We start from the raw sequence: 24,689 nt of genomic DNA, 5'->3' as shown, positions 1-24,689 counted from the left end.
ACAAAACAAGATCTTCTGCCCCATCCTTCCCCCAAGACTCCACCCCTTTCTTGAAGCCCCGCTCCGCCCTCTCCATCTCCCTCTTCTCCATCACTTGCTATCCTCAACCCTTATACTGCTGCGCTTTTTTTCCAATTCTTCTGTAGGAAGATGTTTTTCCAACATTTGGCCTGTCTAGACTGGACCAAATGTCAGAAAACCTCTTCTTTTGGAATCCGCCTTATTCCTCGTGGAAAGAGGAATACAGGGGTTACCAAAAGAGCATGTTTGCTCTTCCACTAAGAAAAGCAGGAGAACAAATGCATCCCTGGATGCAGAAGAGTTTTTCTGGGATATCTCTGCAATCCTGAAAAACTCCTGCAGTCTAGCTGTACCTTCACTGAGTTGAAACAGGATATGTAGGCTCTGGGGTGGGAATGAGGGATTTGGGTGTGGGAAGGCATAAGAGGTGCAAGCTCTGGGAGGAAATCTGGATACAGGAAGAGGTGGAGAAGGGAATGCTGGCTCGGGGAGGAGGCTTCAGGCCAGGCAGTGTTGGGGTCAGATGGAAGGTTGGGGTACTAAGCAAGCCACAGACTTGTGGATGTAAGGGTGCAGGAATTAGGGTTGGGGTATGTGAGGGGTGAGGGGCAAGAGGTTCCAGTGTATGATAGGCTCAGATCTAAGGTGTGGGGGAAAGGGAGGTGCAGGAGTATTATGATGCTGTGGCCAGATGGGGGCTTGGCCCTAACTGGCGGTTTGTTGGCCAGGCTTCATTTTTAAATAAAATATTATGTCAAACACAAAAAGTTTCTGCATTGTCTTTATTTATGAGAAGGGCAAGGAACCTATTTTGAGTCAGGGTAACTGACCCACAGAAAAGTTAGTTGGGGTCACACAAGCGAGATTCAAAAAAATAACTCCTCCAAAACCCCCCAAGCCTCACTAATGCAGCCCCAACAGTGCTGGTGGGAGCAGGGGACATGGTACTGGGGAAGGGTGCTAGTGGGTTCTGGGGCAGGGGACAGGGTGCCAGTGGGGACAGGGTTCTGTGGCTGTGGGCAGGTGAGAGGGAACAGGGTGCCGGGAGGGCAGAGGACAGGGTTCTGCAGCAGGGGAAAGGGTGCCGGTGGGGACAGAGTCCCCTGCCCCCGCCTCCTCCCAGGACTCCGTCCTCCCGCAGAGCAGAGAAACCCATGCATGCGCCCCCTCTGGGGTTGACTCCCACCCTCCCGCAGAGAAGGGAAATCCTAGCATGTGCCTTTGGGGACTCCCCTGGTAAGCTCCCAGCAAGCCACAGACCTGGGGCAAGGAAGCAGCCAGCGCATTTCCAGAACCCCCAGAAGTGATGTGCAGCTCCGGACTTCTGTCCCCTCTGCAGGAAGCCGCCACTACCTCCATTGTCACTGGAGGTAGGTAGTGGGGCTTCTTGAGGGTGGGGGGAAATGAGGGGCCCAGAACACCTCTTGATCAACAGGTCGAGGCCTCACGATCGACCAGTCGATCGCGATCGATGGGTTGGTGACCACGGCTCTAAGCCTAAAGGTCTTCCTCTGAGATTGAACAATAGAGCCCTAATCTAAGTATCTGGACACCTAAGTCCCAGAGGGTATGTCTACACTGCCACCCTAGTTCGAACTAGGGTGGCTAATGTAGTCATTTGAACTTGCAAATGAAGCCCGGGATTTAAATATCCCGGGCTTCATTTGCATGTTCCCGGGTGCCGCCATTTTTAAATGCCCGGTAGTTCGAACTACCTGCCCATGGCTACACGCGGCATGGGGTAGGTAGTTTGAATTAAAGCTCCTAATTCAAACTACCTAGCCCGTGCTGTGTGTAGCCATGGGCAGGTAGTTCAAACTACTGGGTATTTAAAAATGGTGGCGCCTGGGAACATGCAAATGAAGCCCAGTATATTTAAATCCCGGGCTTCATTTGCAAGTTCGAATGACTACATTAGCCACCCTAGTTCGAACTAGGGTGGCAGTGTAGACATACCCAGAGTGATGAACAAACTGGGGAGAAAACAGGCCTACCTCAAATGTCCGGCCCAATCCAACAAGCATACCAAAGCAAACCTACCAGATGAGGCACTATATGCAAACTCACAGAAAACAGATACTCATCCAGGATGTGGAAGTAATCGAAGCTGGGGGCTGAATCCTGGGTTTCCTATAGAAGGGTATGTCTACACTACAGCACTAATTCGAACTAACTTAATTCGAATTAGTTAATTCGAACTAAGCTAATTCGAACTAGTGCATCTAGACCTAAAAACTAATTCAAATTAGCATTTTGCTAATTTGAAGTAACATGTCCACATTGAGTGGACCCTGAACCGAAGTTAAGGCTGCCGGAACAGGTGCCGGCAGAGCATCAGGTCAGGACTTAGAGCATGGAGCTGCTGCCTCAGGCTAGCCGAGGGCTGTGCTTAAACGGACCCGACCCTCACCCCGGACACACAGTTCTCAGGGTTCCCCGCTTGCTTGTCTAACTCGATGACACACTTGGCACATCACAGCACTAGGCCATCAGCCCGGCTGCACTTGCCACAGGCTGCCATCCGGAGGTTGGGGGTTAATCAGGGGGCTGTCAGAATCCAGGAGACCCTGCAGGAGAGCTTCCACCCTGAGGAGCCCGCAGAGCCACCCCAGTCCTCCCCATTGGGGGATCATACCCCATTCCTCCCTCACCTCCTTCCACTTACCCCTCCCTAGCCCTCCTTCCTGATGTAAAAAATAAAGGACACGTGTGGTCAAAAATAGAAACTCTCTATATTTAACAAAACTGGGGGGGGGGGGGGATTAACCTGTGGGGAGACTGGGAAAAGGAGGTGAGAGAGGCAAAGAGAGAGGGTGGAAGAGGGGCGGGGGAAACCTGGGAGGAGAGAGCTGGAAGGGGGAACCCAGGGGAAGAAGGAGGAGGGAAAGTATAAAACTATGGTATGCCATATCTTCAGTACAGTGTACAGATGTGGTCTCCTCACCACAAAAGAGATGTTTTGGCCTTGGAAAGGGTTCAGAAAAATGATTAGGGGTTTGGAACAGGTCCCATATGAAGAGAGGCTAAAAAGACTGGGACTTTTCAGCTTAGAAAAGAGGAGACTGAGGGGGGATATGATAGAGGCATATAAAATTATGAGTGGTGTGGAGAGGGTGATTAAAGAAAAGTTCTTCATTAGTTCCCATAATATAAGGACTAGAGAACACCAAATGAAATGAATGGGTAGCAGGCTTCAAACTAATAAATGAAAGTTGTTCTTCACAAAGCAAATAGTCAACCTGTGGAACTCCTTGCCACAGGAGGCTGTGAAGGCTAGAACTATAACAGAGTTTAAAGAGAAGTTAAATAAAGTCATGGAAGTTGGGTCCATGGAGTGCTATTAGCCAGGGGGTAGGAACGGTGTTCCTGGCCTCTGTTTGTGAAAGGCTGGAGATGGATGGCACGAGACAAATGGTTTGGTCATTGTCTTCGGTCCATCCCCTCTGGGGTAGCTGGTGTTGGCCGCTGTCGGTAGACAGGTTACTGGGTTAGATGGACCTTTGGTCTGACCCAGTACTGCCATTCTTATGTTCTTATGTTCTAAGCTCAGGGCTCAGGGTCGGGGGTCTGACTGGACCACCTTGATTTTCATGCAAACCTGCTCCTTGGTTCGCATGTGGCCTTTGGTGGCCAGGCTGGCAGCTATCCTGCCCTACATGGCCACTTTCCTGTGCCTCGTGCGGAGCTCGTGGATGTTGGACGCCTCCCCCCAAACCTCGATGAGGTCCACGATCTCCGCACTAGACCAGGCAGGTGCCCACCTCTTGCGGCCCCAGGCAGGCTCCTGGGAGCCACCATCCTGTTCCCGGGAAGAGGTAGAGGGCTGGGTGGCAACGGGTGGCGGGCTCATGCCATGCCAGGTGCAGGGTCTGCTGGCTGGGTGCTGGCAGGCTTGCACCTGGCGCAAGCACTGTAGGCCAGACCGTGGCCCTTTAAGGGCTCCGGGGCCGGGAGGGGATCAGACAAGTTTCCTTGGTGGTGCCCAGAGTGGCCATCAGGGCAACCTGGGAAGGGCTAGCCTCCCACTAGTTCGAATTAAGTGGCTACACAGCCCTTAATTCGAACTACTTAATTCGAACTAGGTGTTAGTCCTTGTAGAATGAGGTTTTCCTAGTTCGAATTAAGTGCTCCGCTAGTTCGAATTAAGTTCGAACTAGCGGTTTGTATGTGTAGCGCCTATGAAAGTTAATTCAAACTAACGACTGTTAGTTCGAATTAACTTTGTAGTGTAGACATACCCGAAGCATTTTAACCACCAGGCTACAGAGTTTTCTCTCTGTGCCATGGTCTACACTAGGACCTTAGTCCAAAATTAGCCCCTCAAGGTCAATTTTGTAAGTGATTCATCCATGCTACCAAGCCCATTATTCCGGAATAAGGGGCTATGGAATTCGAACTCTGCAGTCCTGCTTTTCACAGAGAATAATGCTATTCCCAAACTTGTCAGTCCAAAATAATATTAGTGTGGATGCTCTGGTGCTGCCAATCTGAATAATTGGCCTTCAGGAGGCCTCTTCCAGCTCCCCAGAATGCTTCCTGGGGCTCTGAGTCTAAGGTAATGCATCCCCATTAATAGAGCCTGCCACAGACTACATTCAATTCTTCCCTGTAGTGAGGACATGGAACTTTTAATTTGTAAAATTGGGTGCCCACAAGTTGCATTTAGTAAATCTGAAATAATCTCCTAGTGCGAACATGGCCTCTCTTGCTGGTCCAATGACCTTTTCATTAATTATTCATAGTGAAACAGCTTCAACAGAATGAAGGAGCCCCACTTCAAAATATTAACCTTATATAATTGGTCTGATTCCTCTTCTTCAGAGGCCATTCTCTCTGACAAAGCATTGTCTATAAAAATTAACCTTGAGCTAGGAATGTCCTTATCATCCTCAGTAGTGAAGGCGCTTACAAAGAATTCACATAATTTCTCTGTAATCTTCTCGTCATCCTTTTTAATTACAACTTTGATGGTCAAGTGGTCCTAGATATTCAGTTGGCATAGTTCTCCTTTATAATCAAGTTAAAAACTTTTTTCTTGTTGGTTTTAATGCCTTTGGTTATTTGTTTGTTTATAATATTGCACTGCTCGCTATATAGTTATCTTTTATCTTGAGCTAATTCTATGGGGTGCAATCACATTTCTGTACCATTAGTATACTGCAGTTCCTCATAGGCTGGTCAAACAACAAGAACTCCATTTTGCACAGACAAAAATTGAAATTTCAAAATTTTGTTTTGTTCCACATCAGAGAGAAAAACTAGAATTGCCTCAGCATTTCATGAAAAAATTATGAAAGCCAGCATACCCTAGATAACCAACAGCCCACTGGGTAGGCTTTATATTGGATACAGAAGGCCTGGACTCAAGACCTTCTACTAGCTGATCCAGAGAGTTGAGCCTGAGTCTACTACATTCTAGGTAAGTGCTCTAACCAATTAATTATTATTTTTCTCTCTCAGATCAAAATTCCATGCTGGGCCCAAGAAAACCTTTATTGAAACCAATATGTTTCCAAGGAGAATGTCAGTTCTGACAACTTGAGATGTTTTGTCAAAAAAGTCCTGACCAGCACTAGTCCCTTACAATGCTAGTTCTTCAACTGCCTATTTTCTTTGATTTTGGTTTCTCTTTCATGGCTATACAACTTTTGTAACTCAATTTTTTTAACTGCCTCCAGGCTGGCAGGTGTTTTAGAAAATACCTTTCTGAAGTTTAATGTTTAAGATACATATTGTTGCCTCTCTAATCTTGCCCAATTTATTTCATTCCTGTCATGCCTTGGGAGGAGACATATTTGTATTTGGTGACATTGTATTAACAGGCTTGAACGCAAAGGTATTTAAAAGAACAACTTAACTAGTAAAAGCAAAACAGCTTTATGACTACTGGAAGAAATTATTGTTATTAAAGCATGATGTTAAGTTTAAGATGATTAAATGCTGATTTGTGTTAGAAGATCCTCCCCCCCAAAAAAACCCTAAGTTCTTTGATCTTTTCTTAATTAGCTTCTCATCAAATAGCTAAAAATGTGAACCAATATCTAAACTGTTATTTTAAAACATTAGTATGAAAATTATAATTAGTAGACACCTAAATTTGCCGCCCACATGCTGAATGGTACCTTACTCTACAAAAAGAGCCACCGAAATCAGTGTGATTAACTGTGCAGTAAAGAACTAATCAGTGTGAATAATGGCACAAGAATTGGGCCCTTGGTAAATAAGAATTAATCATACTGGATCTTCAAAACTGATTTTTTTCATTATACAGCTGAGCTGACAGAACAGATGAAGGCAAAAGAGACAATACTCAGGAGCATAGTTACTGATAAATAATTACAAAAAGGACATTATAATTATTTAATTAAAATTTGTGCATGGGGAGAGATTATGAGTCTTTCAGCTTGCCACCTCATTTAGAAGATACTAGTCATTAACCAATTTTGCTGTAGTCAGCTATTAAATGTCCGCACAGCCTGCCTTATTTTTTAAACCTCTTCAATCAGCAAAACTGGCTGCATGCACTGGATAATGATACTGGAGAACAAAGTGCTACACTTAGTAATATAATTACAAGACAGTGTGAGTTTTTTAAAGAAATTTGTCCTTTAATTAATGAAGACTATCAGATAAATAGGAACAGTGGACTGATGCTTCTAAAATTAAAGAAATTACAGAGCAATCATGGATGAGTTCTCAATAGCCCTCCCTTTTTTTACTTAGGTTACTTGATTTCACCCTTAACATAATTTTTATATTGTTTGTGTCAGGGAATATAAATATCAAGGACATATGTTTTAATATAACAGTGATTTACACATCACAGAAGCAGATGCTTTCTCTGTTCTAGCTTCAGGCATGTCTATACTGCAGGGCAAAAATCGAATTAAGCTATGCAACTTCAGCTACGTCAATTGCATAGCTGAAGTTGAAATAGCTTAATCTGGCTTTTGGTCTACACAGCAGGAAGTTGAAGGAAGAATACTCTTCCTTTGACTTCCCTTACTCCTCATGAAATGAGGGTTACAGGAGTTGGAGTAAGGAGTCCTCCAGCTCAACATTATTTCAAAAGTAATGACTGGCAGCATAGACATTCTCTTAGTTATATCAGAGTAAGGCCAGTTTGTCTGAAATAGCTCTGCTGTGTAGACATAGACTTCCTGAGTAACTTCTTGATGCCTACTAACATTCCACTTCAGGATCTTTTCATAAGATTTTTTTTCCACCATGCCTTTGCAGGGGTAAGCAACTGCGATCTTACATTCTGATTTATGCTTGGTATAACCATTCTGTTTTCCATCTGGTAAATATTCTAATTCCTTGAATGTTCAGCCCTAGATTTCAGTATCCTATTACTGGTCAGATGGCATATACTCATAGTTATATGTACATAGTGATCCTCAATTTGAATTTTCTCTTACATCAAGATTAGGAGTAACACCACTGAAGTGAACAGAGTTACAGTTATATAAAACAAGCTTATAGTGTGAGAAAAATCAGGTGTGTGAGTGCATGTATAAAAGATTTATAGGATTTAATGTAAGGTTGAAACCAACAGGATTCCAATAACATAGGCTACAAATAAAAGACACATTAATCAGTTCAGAATTAAAGTTTCTTATCTTTTCTGTTTATCTTCTTTCTAGGAGAAAAACTCAGAGCATTGCCACTTCCTTCTCCACCTCCCCTAGTAATTGTTTTTCTTTAACAGTTGAAAGAAAGGGAGTTTGCCCTCTTAAATGCCATGCAAATCATGCCCCTACACATTTTAAGTTTTAATACAAGGAAATATTGAAGTTTAGCTGTTTCTCATTTTCTGAAATCAACATCAGTGTCCAAATAATAATTTCAGTTTAGAACATTTAAGCAATCCAAAAAATAGAATTTGTCCCATTTTTCTTGAAATAGAATTTTTATTAATTACTATTAGCAATTTTCCTCTCTTCATTCTACTAGTTTGACAACCATACCACCTGCTTCCTAGAATAGAGTGATCAAACAATAATTTTATTTATAAGTAATAGCATGTCCTTTTTGAGGATCAGTCAAGGGAGGAAATAATACGGTTTAGAAAGCTGGTACAGTTAAACTCACAATCTTTATATGATGATTTAACTAAATTTCCTGGGCTCCTTTATAAGTACTAAAGGACTTGTACCAATGTATTACATAATGATTTTTCCCCCTGAAAAATTACCCTTTACATTGTGTAAAAAGCTTCACAGGTTAGTGGTCATTTGAAGGTGCATCCCTTTATGAAAACTTTGTCTCTGTCATTAATCATGTCTGTAGTGTGTGATTCTTTTTTTCAGGTGGACTTTGACATTTTGTATTAAACTGAAGACACTGACAGCTATTTATAAAGATGAATTATATACACTTTTTCTGCACTTCTTTCATATCTGGGACAAACTGCACACTTTTTCAGTGGTAAAATGACAACATAGCTCAAACCCTTCCAACAGAAACTCTTAAAGCACATAGAACTGTTATGATAGTTAAATGCATTGACATGAATTTGCATGTTATATTTTCAAGAAAACAATATTCAGATACCATGCTTCTTGGCACATGTTATCTTTTTACAATCTGCAACCATTTAGAAATGTAATGCAAAGAGATACATTACATTAAAATGCTTCATTTTTGAGTGCAGGGGAATCAACTTGGTATCACTGGGCGAGTGATTAAGTGGACTGGAAAGGAAACCACTAAAAGATTTTCGAGAATCTTCTGCCTTGTATGAGCAACTCGGGCAGCTGCAAAAATAAGCAGCAAGCCCTACTCAGCAGATTAGTTGGCAAAGAACTAAGAGCTTGTTTTAAGGCTCCCAAATATCACAGTTAATTCTGGCTCAAAAGCCACGAGCTAGTTCCTTTTATTAATAGGCCATCAATACTAATGATGTTATAAATCATTTCTTAGGTGATATTGCTGCACAGCTGTCCTGAACCTTACAATCTAACATGCTCAGACCTCGTGTCCATTTTGGCTTAGTGGTGTCACTGATGTGGGATCCTGTTTCTTCATGTTAAAATGTGCACTTAATTTTCATGGTTTAAACTTTCCATCTTCAGTAAATAATATGCCACTTTATGTTTCATTCCAGTTTTCTCTTAAGGCCTTCGGCTCTATGTTTCTTGTGATTTGGATGAAGTGTTAAGCTGTATGACAGAATTGTATTAAACACAGATACTCCTTGAGGGTGTTTGTTTGTTTGTTTACTCTGAGGTGAATTTTTATCATATTATTCCTATTTCTACAATAAGAAATCTAGACATTTACTTCAACTCTCATTTACTATTTCCCCCATCTCTGCTAATATCCTGTTTGCAAAAAAATATGGGTTTGTTTTATTGTATTGCTGATATTGCATTATCTTATTTGAATAGGTACAAATGCTTAGTGAGTCTGATACTTTTGGGGCATCAGTCCAAGGTACTGTCAAGTATCCTGTTGGCTCATCTGGGAATTCATTACCCTTAGTGGGAGTCACACTTCCTAGCTGAGAGGGTTGGAATAAAGAGGTTAAACATAGCAAATTAAGGGAAGCAAAAGAAAGTGTAGCTAAGAGTGAAAAGTAAATACAGAGGAAAAAAGATCTTCCATGTGAAATGCCGGTTTGGAAGCATAAAGCTATGATAAAAGGACAAGAGTTTGTGACTGATCTTGGTGTACTTAAAGGGCTGGCTTCATAGATTTGTCTTGACACCAGGCTACATCACTGGAAAGAAAAATGAGGGAGCTTTCTTGGAAGCCTGATCACAGTGAAGTTTTGCAAGTTCCAGTGCCTTGAGATCTCAGTGATAGAACCAGTGGAGGGGGGAAAAAGGTGCTGGTATGCCTTTCTTGAGGAAAGAAAATTTGAAAAATGCCTCTCCCATCCTTCTTCCTATATCATGTCAACATATGCATGTGCATAAGCGAAAAACAAATTTTTCATCTTGCTGTTCCTGCAGAAAGAGTCAGTCAGGCTGGAGGCTGTGCCAGGGGAAAGCAGTACGGCACGAGTGCTTCCAGATCCAGCAGGGGGCTGTGCCGGGGGAAAGCGGCATGGCGCGAGTGCTTCCAGATCCGGCAGAGGGCTGTGCTGGGGGAAAGCGGCACAGTGCGAGTGCTTCCAGATCCAGCAGGGGGCTGTGCCAGGGGAAAGTGACGCAGCATGAGTGCTCCCCAAAAAAATGTGCCCGTACACTATATACCGGTGCGTACCATCACAAAAAAAGCACTGGAAAGAACCCTACTGCTAAAATATGCTGGGAATTGGCAATAATATTTTCTATTGCCACATGGACTAAATATGATAATCAGGACTTATTGAACATTCTGGAATGTAAAAATAGTTTGTGACTGGTTCAATCAGCGTATGTTTTTCTTACCACCATGTGGAAGTGAGGAATATATAGACCTGTGGACACTAGGGAATATTTCCAACTGGCAGATCAGAACAAGACTATTATCTGCATGAAAACCTGGTTGACAGAGTCAGATTCCAAAGCTAGAAGAGGCCACTGTAATCATCTCATCTGTTCTTTTATACATGACAGGCCATAAAATTTTCCCAAAATTCCTATAGCCGATCTTTTAAAAAAATCATCCAACCCTGATCTAAAAATTGCCCCAATGGAGAATCCACCATCATAGCCCTTAGTAAAGTGTTTCAACAGTTAATTACCCACATTGTTGAAAAGTTATGCCTCATTTAAATTATGCCTCATTTCCAGTCTGGGTTTCTCTAGTTCAGCCTCCAGCCATTGAATCATGTTATAAGTTCTTCTGCTAGCGTGAAGAGCTCATTACCAAATAACTAGATGACTTACCCAGTGTTGCCCAAATCCAGCTGGGGGTGGAGGTGGGGTGGCCCAGCCCAAAGGTGAGGGCTAGGGATGGCGGGATGGTCATGCAGGCCTCCCGCCAGCACTCCCTGGGTCCATACTCGGGACAAGGGACAGGTACATAGGCTGGCCATAGCTGTGCTGTGTGGCCCAGCAGTACTGGGAGGGAGTGCTGTAGTTCCTGTGGTGGGGCCTAGGGGTGCGTTACCTGGCCCCAGCAGTGCTCCTGGGAGGACCATAGTGGTGGGGCCTTCTATTACTCCTATCTTCCTCCCCGATCTGGCACTGGGGCTAAGAGCTGGAGGGTAGAGTTTTGGGATGGGGGCCCACTTATCTGCTTCAGTAGCAGACAAGATGGTGAGCCCCATTCCCAGCTGGCTATCCCCAGCTGAGCCTCCAGTGGGCACTCAGTAATATAGCTGTCCCCTGCACTCACTGGTCCCCGTGGTGACTGTGAATATAGCATTCCTCTCCTTAGCCCCTTCCCTTTCCATTTTATGGGAAACAATCATATTCCAGGCACATCCCATTTTCCTGGCACAACCAAACCTTAACCTTGCTTTAAGTTAGGTTAAGAGGAAGCTGCATACCAAATTTGATGGTCCCAGCTCTTACCATTTAGGAAGAGTTCTTGAAAAAATGGACTTGCAGACAGATAGACAGATGCACATTATATATATTGCTAGTCATAGAGTTCTCTTTGTTAAACTAAACAGACTGAGCTTAAATTGATCAATATAGACATGTTCCTAATCTTTTAATCATTCTCTTGGCTCTTCTCTGAACCCTCTTTAGTTTATCAAAATACTTCTTAAATTGTGGACATCAGAGATTCCAGCAGCAGTCTCCACATTGCCAAATACAGAAGTAAAATAACTTATCTATTACTACTAGGAAAACTTGTTTATGCAACTAAATATCACATTAGACCCTTTGGCCACAGCATCACATGAGGAGCTCATGTTCAACTGATTATCCACCAAATCTTTTTCCGAGTCACTGCTTCTTGGAACAGAGTCCTGTAAGTTTGACAGATATTCTTTGTTCTTTGTTTGCACTAAATTTACCAAGTAATTCAAATAGTTCAGTATTAGTGATCTGTCCTCTTCATTCTTTTCCCTCAATTTTAGTGTCATCTGCAAACTTTAGCAGTAATTTTATGTTTTCTTCCATAGAGCCAAGAATAGATCCTTGTGGGACCCCACTAACAATACATTTGTTCAGTCATGATTCCCATGTACAATTATATATTGGGATCGCTCAGCTTTTAATCCATTTCATGTTAATTTTCTAACTGTTCTAGCTTTTTAATCAAAATGCCATGTGGTATCATGTCCAAATGGTGTCAAGATCCGAATTGGGCTTTTGCAAGACATGGGAATAAATTTGTTGTTGAGAAGTGCCAGATATCATGGTGATTATGCCACGATAAATTTAGATTGTCGGTTACTGAAAAATGTATGTGATCCAATTCCCCAGAGAGAGCTGAACTTAATCATAAGCTGTCCCTGGCAATGTTTATACTTCCTGCAAGATGAGAAGTCCTGAGGGCAATAAGAGTTTTCTCTGCCTGTAGGAAAAACAGATTGGACTTGCTTCATAAATCATAATTCCTCTTCTCTGCAACAAAGATGCATCTATCAACTAGAATTATCTATCTTCTCTATTTTGTACTTGGAACCAGAAGTCTGTCTCATAAGTTCACTTCTATTACTCCTATCTTCAGATCTGTTCACTTTTTCTCACTGTAGCTCTGAATTGATTCATAAACTCATATTATTCATCTACACTGGAGCCATTTCCTGCCTCATTAACAAGATAAACAATAGGGCTACGTCTACACTGGCCCGTTTTCCGGAAGGGGCATGTAAATTTCACGAGTCGTCGTAGGGAAATCCGCGGGGGATTTAAATATCCCCCGCGGCATTTAAATAAAAATGTTCGCCGCTTTTTTCCGGCTTTTAAAAAAGCCGGAAAAGAGCGTCTAGACTGGCCCCGATCCTCCGGAAAAAGTGCCCTTTTCCGGAGGCTCTTATTCTTACTTCAAAGGCCCTTACTTCAAAGGGCACTTTTTCCGGAGGATCGGGGCCAGTCTAGACGCTCTTTTCCGGCTTTTTTAAAAGCCGGAAAAAAGCGGCGGACATTTTTATTTAAATGCCGCGGGGGATATTTAAATCCCCCGCGGATTTCCCTACGACGACTAGTGAAATTTACATGCCCCTTCCGGAAAAGGGGCCAGTGTAGACGTAGCCTAGGATTCCACATACATTATAATTAGTAGGACCCTCCATTCCATGTTCCTTAGGGTATTTTCCACCATTTTTGTGATATTATTTATAGCCCACAAGAGAAACATACTATTCTGATTTCTTTATGTAAGCCACAGATTTCTCAGCAAAGATTTTTCTCTGTGGAGCCACCAAACATGATCCTTTCCTGTTCTTTCATTGCAGCTGTTCCATTTCAGTCCTTTCTTCTTTAGGTACTGAATAGCTTTCTGTCTATTTTGGGGACTCTTTTTAATTGTCGCCTTTTCAATTTGTTATCAGTGACTAGATCAAAAGGCCACTGATGTGTTTGCCCTATTTGTTACATTTTTACTTTCTTGATCATCCATAACTACAATAGCCTATCTCTCTGTATCATATTGCAATATCTAGATTATCTTGAACAGTGTGTACAACTGGATTTAGCTCCACTGATTTTTTCCTAGGGACGTAAATTACTTCCCTGTATCTTTTCCTTAAAAAATGAGGCCAACTTCCACCAGATAAAAATGTTTTTCCAGAAAATCTTCATCTGAGACAAACATCTTCCACACTGCATTACCTTGGTTCCTTCAGTATCTGTTCTATGCCCTTACCGGGCTATTTCTTCAAGGAAGATGTTACTAAAGGGAAGTTCCAGAACTTCCCAAAGGGGCAGAAAGGCCAGCCTTGAGTTGTGCTGTGACCTAAGTTCCCTGTAAGCTGTGTGGCTGCATGACTGTGCAATTATTTATTGAACTCTCCTCAGAGGCGCTGAGGTCCTATGCAGGCAGGAAGCTTACTTGCCAGAGGAGAGGGCATCCGAGCAGCTTCAAATGGAGCTGCATGTTTTAGATGGAGGAGCTCAGAGAGCAGGCAGAGAGGGGAGATAAGGGGTAGGGAAGGAGTAAATAAGTGGCTGAGGGGAGATTTGTACAGTAGGGTCATTTGGGGAGAGGAAGGGAGAGAATAATTGGCTGGGAGGAGTCAGAAGGGAAGGGAGTTTGGAGAGTCCCGTCTGCACCTGGAGATGAGGTAGAGTCAGAAACCCAGAACTCTCCTCAAGTCTCCTGGGGTACGGGTGAAGCTGACTGCATGGGGTATGTGGGGGAAAGAGGGAGTGGGTGGGTGTTGACATTGGGGTGATGTTGAGGCAGGGGGGAGTTTGTTTGTGCTGTCTGTCCTGTCCTAAGTCCCAGTTAGGCTGCTGGTGCCTGCAAGTCTGAGAAGCAGGATTTTGTCCCAGCCCCCAGCTAGACTGGGGGGAGCAGATTGCATAGGGGTAGGTGGGGGAAAGGAGTGTGTGAGTGCTGGCTTCTGTTCAGTGAGGTGGAGGCAGGGGGCAGTTTGTTTGGGGAGGCCTGACTGATTCGCTGCAGTCCTCGCTGTCTGACTGGATTGGAGTGGGGAGCAGGCTGCATGCAGTCTGTGTGTATGTGCCAGGACATTTGCACAATTACACTTAAAACAAAGTTTACATAGGTGTTAATGGCTTAAGGTAAGAAAGAAAAAGATTCTTTTAAAAGAATTTTTTTGGAGTGTTGCAGATATCTTGAGCTTTGATTTTAATTATTTTTTAAATCCTGTGTTACTAATTAATACATGGTAAATTGTAGTGCATTAAGGCCAGCTCTTTGCTATGTGGTAGAGTTCTGACTCTTATGAGTCAGAAGTGGCAAGTACTAGATGTGACACTAATTGTTTCATAGGATGAAACCTTATTTGCAAGCTCCTTGAAACATGCATCTCTCTGCAAACGCTGAAGCCATGTGTTAATTTGTTCTGGAGTTCCTACCCTTTGAGTTGGTGACACATACAAGGTGAAAGTTTCAGACCAGGAGAACTTTTATCTGTTTTTAAAGGTCTGTGTTTCACTTGTTCCTCTATATCATGGAACTTACACATTCCCCAGATAAATTGTAGAAGCGTGAATGCCTTTTATTCTCCTTTCCAGTGCCAGTAAGAATTGTATTAGTATTTGAAAGAAGAGCATGACTATTTCTAGTTGACTCATACATTTGTTTAGCATTCTAAAGCTGAGCTATGTGTGGATAATATGCATTTTGGTATGTTTACTTGCTTGAGTATTGTTAATTTTCTTTTAACTTCATGTTAAATGTCATTAGCTTGTTAACTATCCCTCGTTTTAATACATTTTCTTCCACACCTATGGACTGTTTAAATATATGTATAGTGTAGTGTCCTGAGTGAAGAGTCCAGCTCAGCCCCATGAGATAGGAGCCACAGCAGCTGAGTGCATGCTGAGCAGGTTCACATTCCACTCTTCTATGTGGCCCTGGGTATATCATATCAGTCTCCAAACATTTCAGCTACTTCCTTGCAGAATATTTGTAATGTTTCATTTGTTTGATAGTAGAATGATTGCTGAGTCACAAACTTTTATGCTTGCTTCATTTATATCTCAGTTTCTCACCTATCCCCTGCAAAAAGCTTACAAACTAAGAATCTTAGCATGGAACTCTAGAAGCACTTCTTACAGTCAATTACCAGAATAAAACCAGGTTGTTATACCTGTAAGTCTTTCCATATCAAATCAAGTGCTATTTTGTTTGTTCTCACATTTCCTCCTGGCCTTCTTTTGTTGCCAGCCATTGTACATCTTGCCTTAGACAGAAACTTATTTATAAAGTGAGAAAGAGCTAAGCTCAGGAAAAGTCCATTTGTTTGAGAGGAAACACAGTATTTGTTCTCCCCATTCTATCTGAGGTAGAATGAGATTGAGTAACTGACAGGAAGCCTAAGACTCTGACTCTGAAAATATCTATAATCTCAGTGGTTGGTTATGTCTGTTTATAAGCATGAAGATATCTAGTATATCTGTTTTACACATGTGTAACTGCATTTGTAGGACTGTCCTCAAGTTTTCTCAGAACCTCATTATGTAAAAAAGTAAGGACCATGGTTAATAACTGCCAAATATTAGTCAAATCTTTTTAATTGTTAAAAAAGTAGAGATGCAGGGGGGGATTGTAGAATATCAAAATGCAATGAATCCCACTCCCTGCTATGATGTTTGATATGGAGCAGTGCTAGGGCTTTCTCTACAAAACATCAGTATCAAGGGGGAGACAACTAGCAGATGCTACAATGAGAAAAAGGCATGTCTCCCCAGGGCTTTCTGCAGATTACAGATATAAGCCCCATGATCTGGAGCTCTAGAAAGTAAGCAGCAACCTGCTCCCATCTGTTTGTGAACTGGGCAAAGAACAGCCACAGAGCTGCTTCATCTACAGAAAACTATTTACCCAGAACTTCAGACAGACAGAAACTGCAGTGGGAGAAGAGCTCTTTGACTCATATACTGGAGAACAGGGAGAAATTCAGCTGAAGAGAGAGCTTCATGGCATAATCTTCCTGCAGAGAACTCCTCCATCGATATTTTGGGAGATACCATAACTGAACACAATTTCAGAACTGAGTTAAGAAAGGAAAAAGGAAAAGGATGTTTAGCTCTGAAAATTCTGTTTAGGACTTTGGTTACTAGGTCTTCTCTACTCATGTGGTATTGGGAGATATCTTCAATGGGATACAACACAGAGTCGGTTCTTTGCAAATACTGCAGCTGAGCTGAATTAGCTATAGGGAGGCCCCTCTTATCCAGCCATTGGAGAAAGTTAAAATTATGATAGCTGTTAGAAAGTAGAATCTTAAGATAAGGACTAGGCAATACTTCCCAAAGGACTATAAATAAGCATATATGAGGGTACAAGACTGTTAGGACAACACATTCCACTGATACCAAACTATGAGTGGGGTTTAGTTAATAAAGAAGTGCAACGTGATTTGCAAAGTGTCATTGGGGGTGTATACACGAGTGAAAAGGAACTGAATTGATGACTATTACCAAAGTTACGATGGGGAAATCTTTGCTTTATCTTTCATTTAGATAAATGTTGCTGTATTTTCCCAGATTGATGCAGTTTTCTCTTTTTCCCCCAATGGAATTTTCCATCTTTCCTACACAGATCCTGTTTGTAAGTTTGATATGGAGCAGTGCTAGGGCTTTCTCTAGAAAACATCAGTATCAAAGGGGAGATAGCCTTGATTCATATTTGGCAGTTATTACGTTTGGGGGTCTTGATTATTATGTGCACCCCAGAAAACCATTAAGTGGTCCCAGAAAGTCTGAGTGGGAGCTTCAGCCAGTGGTATTTATTAGTTTTCAGAAGGACCGTGAACTCTTTGAAAATGGCTTTTCTTGATGTCAGTAGTATCTGACTGAAGGACTACACAAAGGTTAAAAGAATAAGGGTTCAAAAAAAATCTTGTGTTAATGTTGAGGATAAGCAACAAAGTGAATAGAAATTAATCTCTACCTTGCATACTCAGCAGGGGGAAGTGTGAGAGAGGAGAAGCAAGTGCTCTCGAAAAGACAAAAGCATAAACCTGCCTTATCCCGAACATTTGGCATTAATTGCTCAAAAACATAGTCCTCATTATATTCATAGACTTGCAATGAAATCATTTTTAGCTTCTTTATTCAAGTTTGCTTCATAGTTAGTTATTGTATTACACATTGTACATTGGACCCTGCATTTACTGTCTTTGAGCAAGAACAGATGCTTATTAAAATTGTTTTTTCCCTAAGGACTTACTCATTCTGCTTTTCCACACACACTCTGCACAAGAAAAATGGCTCTTTAAAACTCATGCTTTTTGTCATAATAATTGCTTTACACCTCTTGGCAACTTTTCACTCCCTGCGCAAAGAACTGGTTCATTAAGACTCATTAAGAGACAATATTATTCTTAATATAGAAATCACAAAAACATTTGCATATTTTTTAATGTTAATTATGTCGTTCCATTTACAGAAAAAGGTATGCAATTGTGACTGATGATAAGGCATAAAAAACACTTAAATAACATGGTTGGAAGAAGGGAAAGAGGATTTTAAAGACAACATTATTACTAGGAAAGCTTCCTGGGAATTGGGACATAATGTCCTGTTATGATGGACTAAAGAAAACCTATATACCGTGTTTTAGCATATATAACCCACGGATTATTCAAATTTTTACAACCCCCCCACCTCCCTGCAGGCTATACTCATCCGCGTGTAATACAGGGTGTTTTTACTGAAAGTACAGGAAGACAAGACTAACTCTTACTTGATAAAAGCAGCATATTTTAATTTAATAATTGAGGCAGTTATGTTAAAATACATTATTTTACTATGCAACTAGTAAAAGAATAAATATATGGTAAAACTATTAAAAAAAGCCATCTTCACATTGTCATTAAATACATAAGTTCATTCACTCTGATCTCTAGAATCAGCTCCAGCATCATCCTCCTCAGCATCTGAGTTTTCAAAACCATCAAAACTTTTGTCGTTGTCACCGTCACAAAAAACATCCATAAAATCCATAGCCAAAGCTAAGTGAGCTTCGGTGACAGTTGAGGTCTGTGGTGCCGAATCAGAATCGCTGTTGTAGTCGGATTCAGAGCTCGAAGAGTCAGCAACGTTGGGAAGAATGTCACATTTACGGAACCCATTGCGAATAGTAGCCAGTTTTATTCTGTCCCAAGCAGCCAAAACCCATTTGCAAATTTCCACATACGTTGCACGGCACTGTCAACCTGCCAGAGTGAATGTATGCTCCCCATTTGTCATCCAGTTGTCCCATTCCTCTTGGAAGAAGCACTTGAATAGGTGGTTGACAGCCACATCAAGCGGCTGCAACTTGCCGGTCAGCCCACCTGGAATTATGGCGATATATGCACCCATGGAGTTTATATGTTTCTGAACTGAAGTTTCTTTGTGGGCGGCCAAGGAATCTAAAACCAGCAGAGATTTAGGATTAAAAAAACCACCTTTTCGTGCACGAAAGCAGCTGTCTGTCCATGTCTTCATAACATCTGTGTTCATCCAGCCCTTTTTGCTACAAGTCACACAAACGCCAGCCAGCAGTTTCCCTCTAGGCATCGTTACCCTCTTAAAAATCACCATAGGTTTTAATTTATCAGCATTTGCTGTGCATGCCAATACTACAGTAAAACAGGTGCATTCATAACCGGTAGTTGCTTCACAGATGGTTTTCGTTCCAGTTTCCACAAAAGACCAAGTAGCGGGTATATCAAATGACATGGGCACCTCATCCATGTTAATAACGTTGCTTGGTTTCAAGCCCAGCTTGTGAATTTCTTTATGTACAAAAGTTTTAAAATCATCCATTTTCTTTTCCCATTCGTTGGGAAGCCATTGGCCAGCAGTTGTCCGTGTGCAAACTGACAGATTGTTTCTCCGCACTCAATTTCCTGAACCCTCCTTTAAAATAATAGGTTTTCTGTTCCATAGCCATAAGTCGAGCCTTGAGTTGTATGGCTACCGTTGACACCACCTGTTTGCTCTCTCTGTCTGTGTACGAACCCACTTCAACAAGTTTTCTTTCAGATTCGGCCACTTGGCTTTCTTTACGCATTGCGCTCTTTTCCTAAGGTGTAATTTTTCAAGTTCTGCTTCTTCCTTTCTCCACTCCCAAACAGACTTTTTGTTCACAGAGTATTTTCTCCCTGCGGCTCTGATTCCATTGTCCTTTGCATATGTCACAACACACAATTTAAAATTGGCCATGTAGGATTTGCGCTTAGGCATGTTTAAAAAGTTTAAAATACCTTTTTAAAATTCACTACAAGTTAAAACTACTAAAGGAATAAATGAATGGTAAAACAGTGTGGTTCAAAGGGGTTATATACCAGCGATAAGGGTTGTAGCATACTTACTGCTCAGTGACATCAGCTGCGGCTCATTTATACTTCGTTACAGGCGCTGTTCATTAACAGTACCCGCTGTTCATCTCCTGCTGGCTATACACGCGTGCGGGGTATGTAAGGCTATTTTTACTCAATCATGAAAAACTGTGGGTTATACACGGTGCGGGTAATACTCGTGCACAGGTTATATACGCTAATTTATGGAAGTTCCTTCACTGGTGAATTAAAATACAATTGAGAAATGCTTTTCATACATCATATGTATGTATGAGGAAAGGGAGGATCAGAAGCATTTAAACTACAAAGTGTAAGCCTGTTCCTTTACTTAGAAGGAGATATTTACAGAAAACTTCAAAGTAACTGAGGCCTAGATTCTCAATGATATTTAGGCACCAAACTACCATTGAAATACTTTTGTGAATCTGGGCTTAAGACTCAACTGTATCTTTCACAGAAAGAATACAAATTTCTCGCTGACTAATTTCTATTCTTTGAGCAAGGGAATTGGTATTGAGTACAGGTCTCATTTGCTGACTGGAGGGAGACATACTGAATTTTGCATCTGGGCAAACCTGTCTACCATCTTACCTCCAGAATGACTTCTTCCATAGCTACTATGGAAACTTATTATAAGGTGAGAAAATCTCAAGAATATTTCAGCTTATCATTGCTACATCATGTTCCTCAGGGGAATGAGAGTGCTGTACACAAGTGCTGTCTACATATGTAGAGAGATACTTAATGAATAATGTGCCAGTAGATGGCACTCAAAACCATGCAGTATTGTTCATATTTTTTCTAGGACTAGAAAAAGCTGTGCACTGTAGTTGGCTTCCAGTGTGCTGTTCTTTACATGCTGCTCTGATCACTGAGGGCTGTTACCTAGGAAATAGATACTGCATATTACCCAGAGTTACCCAGAGTATTATCTTGGCTATAGTACTCCAACATAACTTAATTATATAACCTTGTCTGTGAAACTTTCTAAGCCAGGTAATAAAACAAGTTATGGAAACATGCAGTGTTGAGTCTTGATAGACAAATTCATTAACTCTGAAACCAATTGTACGGACCTTGTGGACTCTTGGAAACTGATGTTAAGGGTTCCTGAGCACCCAGCTAAAGAATGCAAGCTCTTAAATAGATGAGACCATATACAGCCAGCGTAGGGGAATACAAATTACTCAACGGCTGCTCTCCATTTATATTCACTATTCCATGAACTTATTCCAGTAAACTGAATAGATCCTAACTGTGGATTATCTCCGAGGCTATGTTTACACAACACTGTTCTTCCAGGAAAAGCTATGCAAATTGCAAACCACAATTTGTGTAGCTTTTTCTGCTTCTTTTTTCGGAAGAGACTTTTCTGACATTTGGCCTATCATCACTAGGCCAAATGTTGGGAAAAAACCCTTTTTTGGAACATCCCTTCTTCCTCGTAAAACAAGGTTTACAGGGCTGCTGAAAAAGTGAGTCTGCTCTTTTGGAAAAAAATTCAGAAGAGCAGATGCATTCCCTGGACACGGCAGAGTTTTTTCCGAGATGCCTTCAGTATCCTGGAAAAACTCTGTAGTGTAGACATAGCCAGAGAGTTAAAAAAGGTGTTACATATCTCAATGGAATAACATGCTATTTGTAAAAAGTAAATACATTTAGAGTTAAGTTGAAACATCCTCATAAGGATGCCGTAGTCAAATTGGAAATATTGACTGTCTTAATCATCCTTGACAGAGTGTCAAAATCTTGGTGATCAGGGTGTCAGGTTTATATAATTTTTGGTGGTGCCCAGCATGGGTCAAAAACTCTCCTTCCCCCTGCCCTGGAAGCCAATATACATATTTTTAAAATAATTTTAAAAAGGTCTGAACATTATTGCTATGTCCACACTGCCCCATTTTATGCAAAAATATGCAAATTAGATGAAGCATGTAATATCACCGTGCCTCATTTGCATAATTAATGAGACTCAGTTTTTGTGCAAAAGGCTTTTGTGCAAAAAGGAACTGTCTACATGGCTCCTTTTTGTGCAAAACCCCCCTCTTGCACAAGAGCTGTTCTTCCTGAAAAAAATGCAGCTCTTGCACAAGAACGGCTCTTGCACAAGAGGGGTTTTTTGTACAAAAAGGAGCCTTGTAGACGGCTCCTCTTTGCACAAAAGCCTCTTGCGCAAAAATGGAGCCTCATTAATTATGCAAATGTGGCACAGGGATATTCCACGCTTCACCTCATTTGCATTTTTTTTTCGCAAAACGAGGGCAGTATAGACATAGCCTATGTGTGTAGCAGTTTCCCTCTCTTGGACAATATCAGTATAAGAAGAAATAATTATTCAACTAAGACTATCAACTTTATTAATACTCTTTTGAATACAGAAACAATCAAGTACTCTTGGCTCAATAACCCTCAAAAGCAAATACTTTTAAAAATTAAAGCAAAATGTATTCCCTTCTTTTGTAATATTGCTTAGCAAACATTTTTGTCATTGTTCAGTTTACTAGACACATTTCTAGCTCTATTGTAACACTGCTCCTGGCAGTCAGAAAAGAGCCTTTCACACCTGAGAAGTGTATTGTCCACAATTTTGAAAACAGAAGCAGGCAGTTAGTCCTGAAATGTAAATTTCAAAAATGGCGACTGGCCGGGAAGATGCAAATCAAGCACGGGATATTTAAATCCTGGGCTTGATTTGCAACTTTGAATGCCTACATTAGCCTCCCTAGTTCGAACTAGGGGGCTAGTGTAGACATACCCTTTGATACCTAATACATACTTATCCCTTCTAACTACTAATCAATCTTGTGCCCCTATAATCCTGAAACTTAACTTTATTTAGCATACAATGATTATGTATGACATGATGTTAGTTAATCACAACATTACACAATAAATGAATGATAAAATGATGTAATTGGCTATGGCTAATCATGTTCCCTTCTGTCACCAAACATTGTCTTGTTTTTAGCCAAGTTCATCCAAATGCAGGCTTTTAATCATACTATGTAATTTCCTTCCATCTTGTCTTAAAATAGGATATTAGCCATGCACTTTAACTAGTCACATTGATCATGAATAATGCGTTTAAGTAGGGCCGCCGACTGTGCAGGGGGAGGGGATGACAAAAGGGCAGTTGACCCGGGGCCCTGTGATTTAAAAGGGCTTGGGGTTATAGGTTGTCCCTGCTGTTACCAAAGCAGTAGCTGTGGCCAGGGCTCCAGGCCCTTTAAATCACCACCAGAACCCTGTCTGCCATGATCTGGGCAGTGCTGAGGACTGTCTGCCCCTCATCCCTCTCCCTCCACCAGGCCTGGAGCTGAGCTCCCGCCCCACTCCACACACACACATTGCCTAATGTGCAGGGAAGTGTGTGGCCCATCCTGCATCTGTTACTCATCATAGTCTAACAGCTGCTTGGCTAGCTCAGTATTCTAATGTCTGATAAACAAGTTGCTTTCTCTGATTTATAGAGGTGCAGGCTGTGAACTAAGCCTGTAAAGAACCGATTAAAGCCTATGGCAACTCAATATAAGGAATGCTGATTTCATATCTGAATGTTTCACTGGACTCTATCCCTTTTAAATGTACAAAAAAGTGCCTATATTAATGTAGTATTTACATAGGGTATTCATTCCTGTTAGTTTGTTCTGTAATGTACAAGAAAGTTTTCCTGAAAGTAACTCATTTGTATTCTCAATTAGTTAATTAAATTGGCTCTAAAAGCTGTTTCAGTTTTTATTTCTTTCCGTCAACGTTATCTAGGACAGTGATACACATGCTGGGGAAGGAGGAGACTGCCATTCCATGTGCACTTCCTCCCCTGCTGTTGTCCCTCACTGTAACCTCTCTGAAGGTGGGGGAATGAAGCTGCCCCTTGCTAAACATTGAACAGGAGTAGTGACAGCAAGGCAAGGCAGGGAATCACAAGTCCAACACTCGGTGAAGACAAATAGCGCTTAACTCTACCTTAGTTGTGTCAGCTCTGGTTATATGCAGCTGTCATGTTATCGGATTTTACTATGAGCAAGCAGGTCACTGTTGCACCCACTAATAGATGTTTGGTCCAAATTCTGTACAAAATGGGCCATGTGAGGTGTCAAATGAAAGCTGATGCTCTGCTGATTCTACGTATGATACTCATGTATGTGTATGGTTTGGGCATGTGAAGTTATGAATATGGGCTCTGTACTTCTATTTTAAATGTTCTCTGTCTGGGAGGGAGCAATGGGCCTGAACTGCCTATTGTGAGGAAGGATTGTTCAATGAATGGCTGTGCTAACTAGCACTGCTCCATGGACAATGACTCTCAGAGTGGCCAATACACACCTGAGGAATGCGTCTAGAAGCCTGCAAACCATCCAGTGCCTCATGGCTATTTGCATGTGAAACACAGCTCCAGTTTGGGAGGCACCAGGAATATAAAAGTGCCATGAGGATGACTCCATCTCCATCTTTGTCTTCAATCCTGCTCCTGATTCTAGATGCATCCTTGCTAGGGACAGAGAGCGGGAAAGATTTTTCAGACCTGTCCTGATTCAGGATGTACACCAGAGACTTTTAAGTTGGCAGTTTGTAGCATCTCTGCTAAGAACATGCATCAAGCACTTGGTGATTGATATATGTAATGTATCCTCTTTAACAATCTCACTCTCAACCTTTTCTTTCTTTTATTAGTAAGCCTTTCATTTTTAGATTCTAAAGCAGTGTTTCTTAAACTTTTTGAGATAACGGAACACCAAGCAATATTTTTTTATGCGGAACACCTATGAAAATGTTCTTCCGAAAAAAAAAAAATGTCAGACAAAAAAACACAAAAACAAAGAAGAGGTTGCAGCACACCTGCGAGTTGTTC

The sequence above is a fragment of the Pelodiscus sinensis genome, chromosome 1, assembly GCF_049634645.1.
Source record: "Pelodiscus sinensis isolate JC-2024 chromosome 1, ASM4963464v1, whole genome shotgun sequence".
In the NCBI taxonomy this organism is placed as follows: domain Eukaryota; kingdom Metazoa; phylum Chordata; order Testudines; family Trionychidae; genus Pelodiscus; species Pelodiscus sinensis.
The sequence above is the reverse complement of the archived record's forward strand: the minus strand, read 5'-3'. Positions refer to the sequence as shown.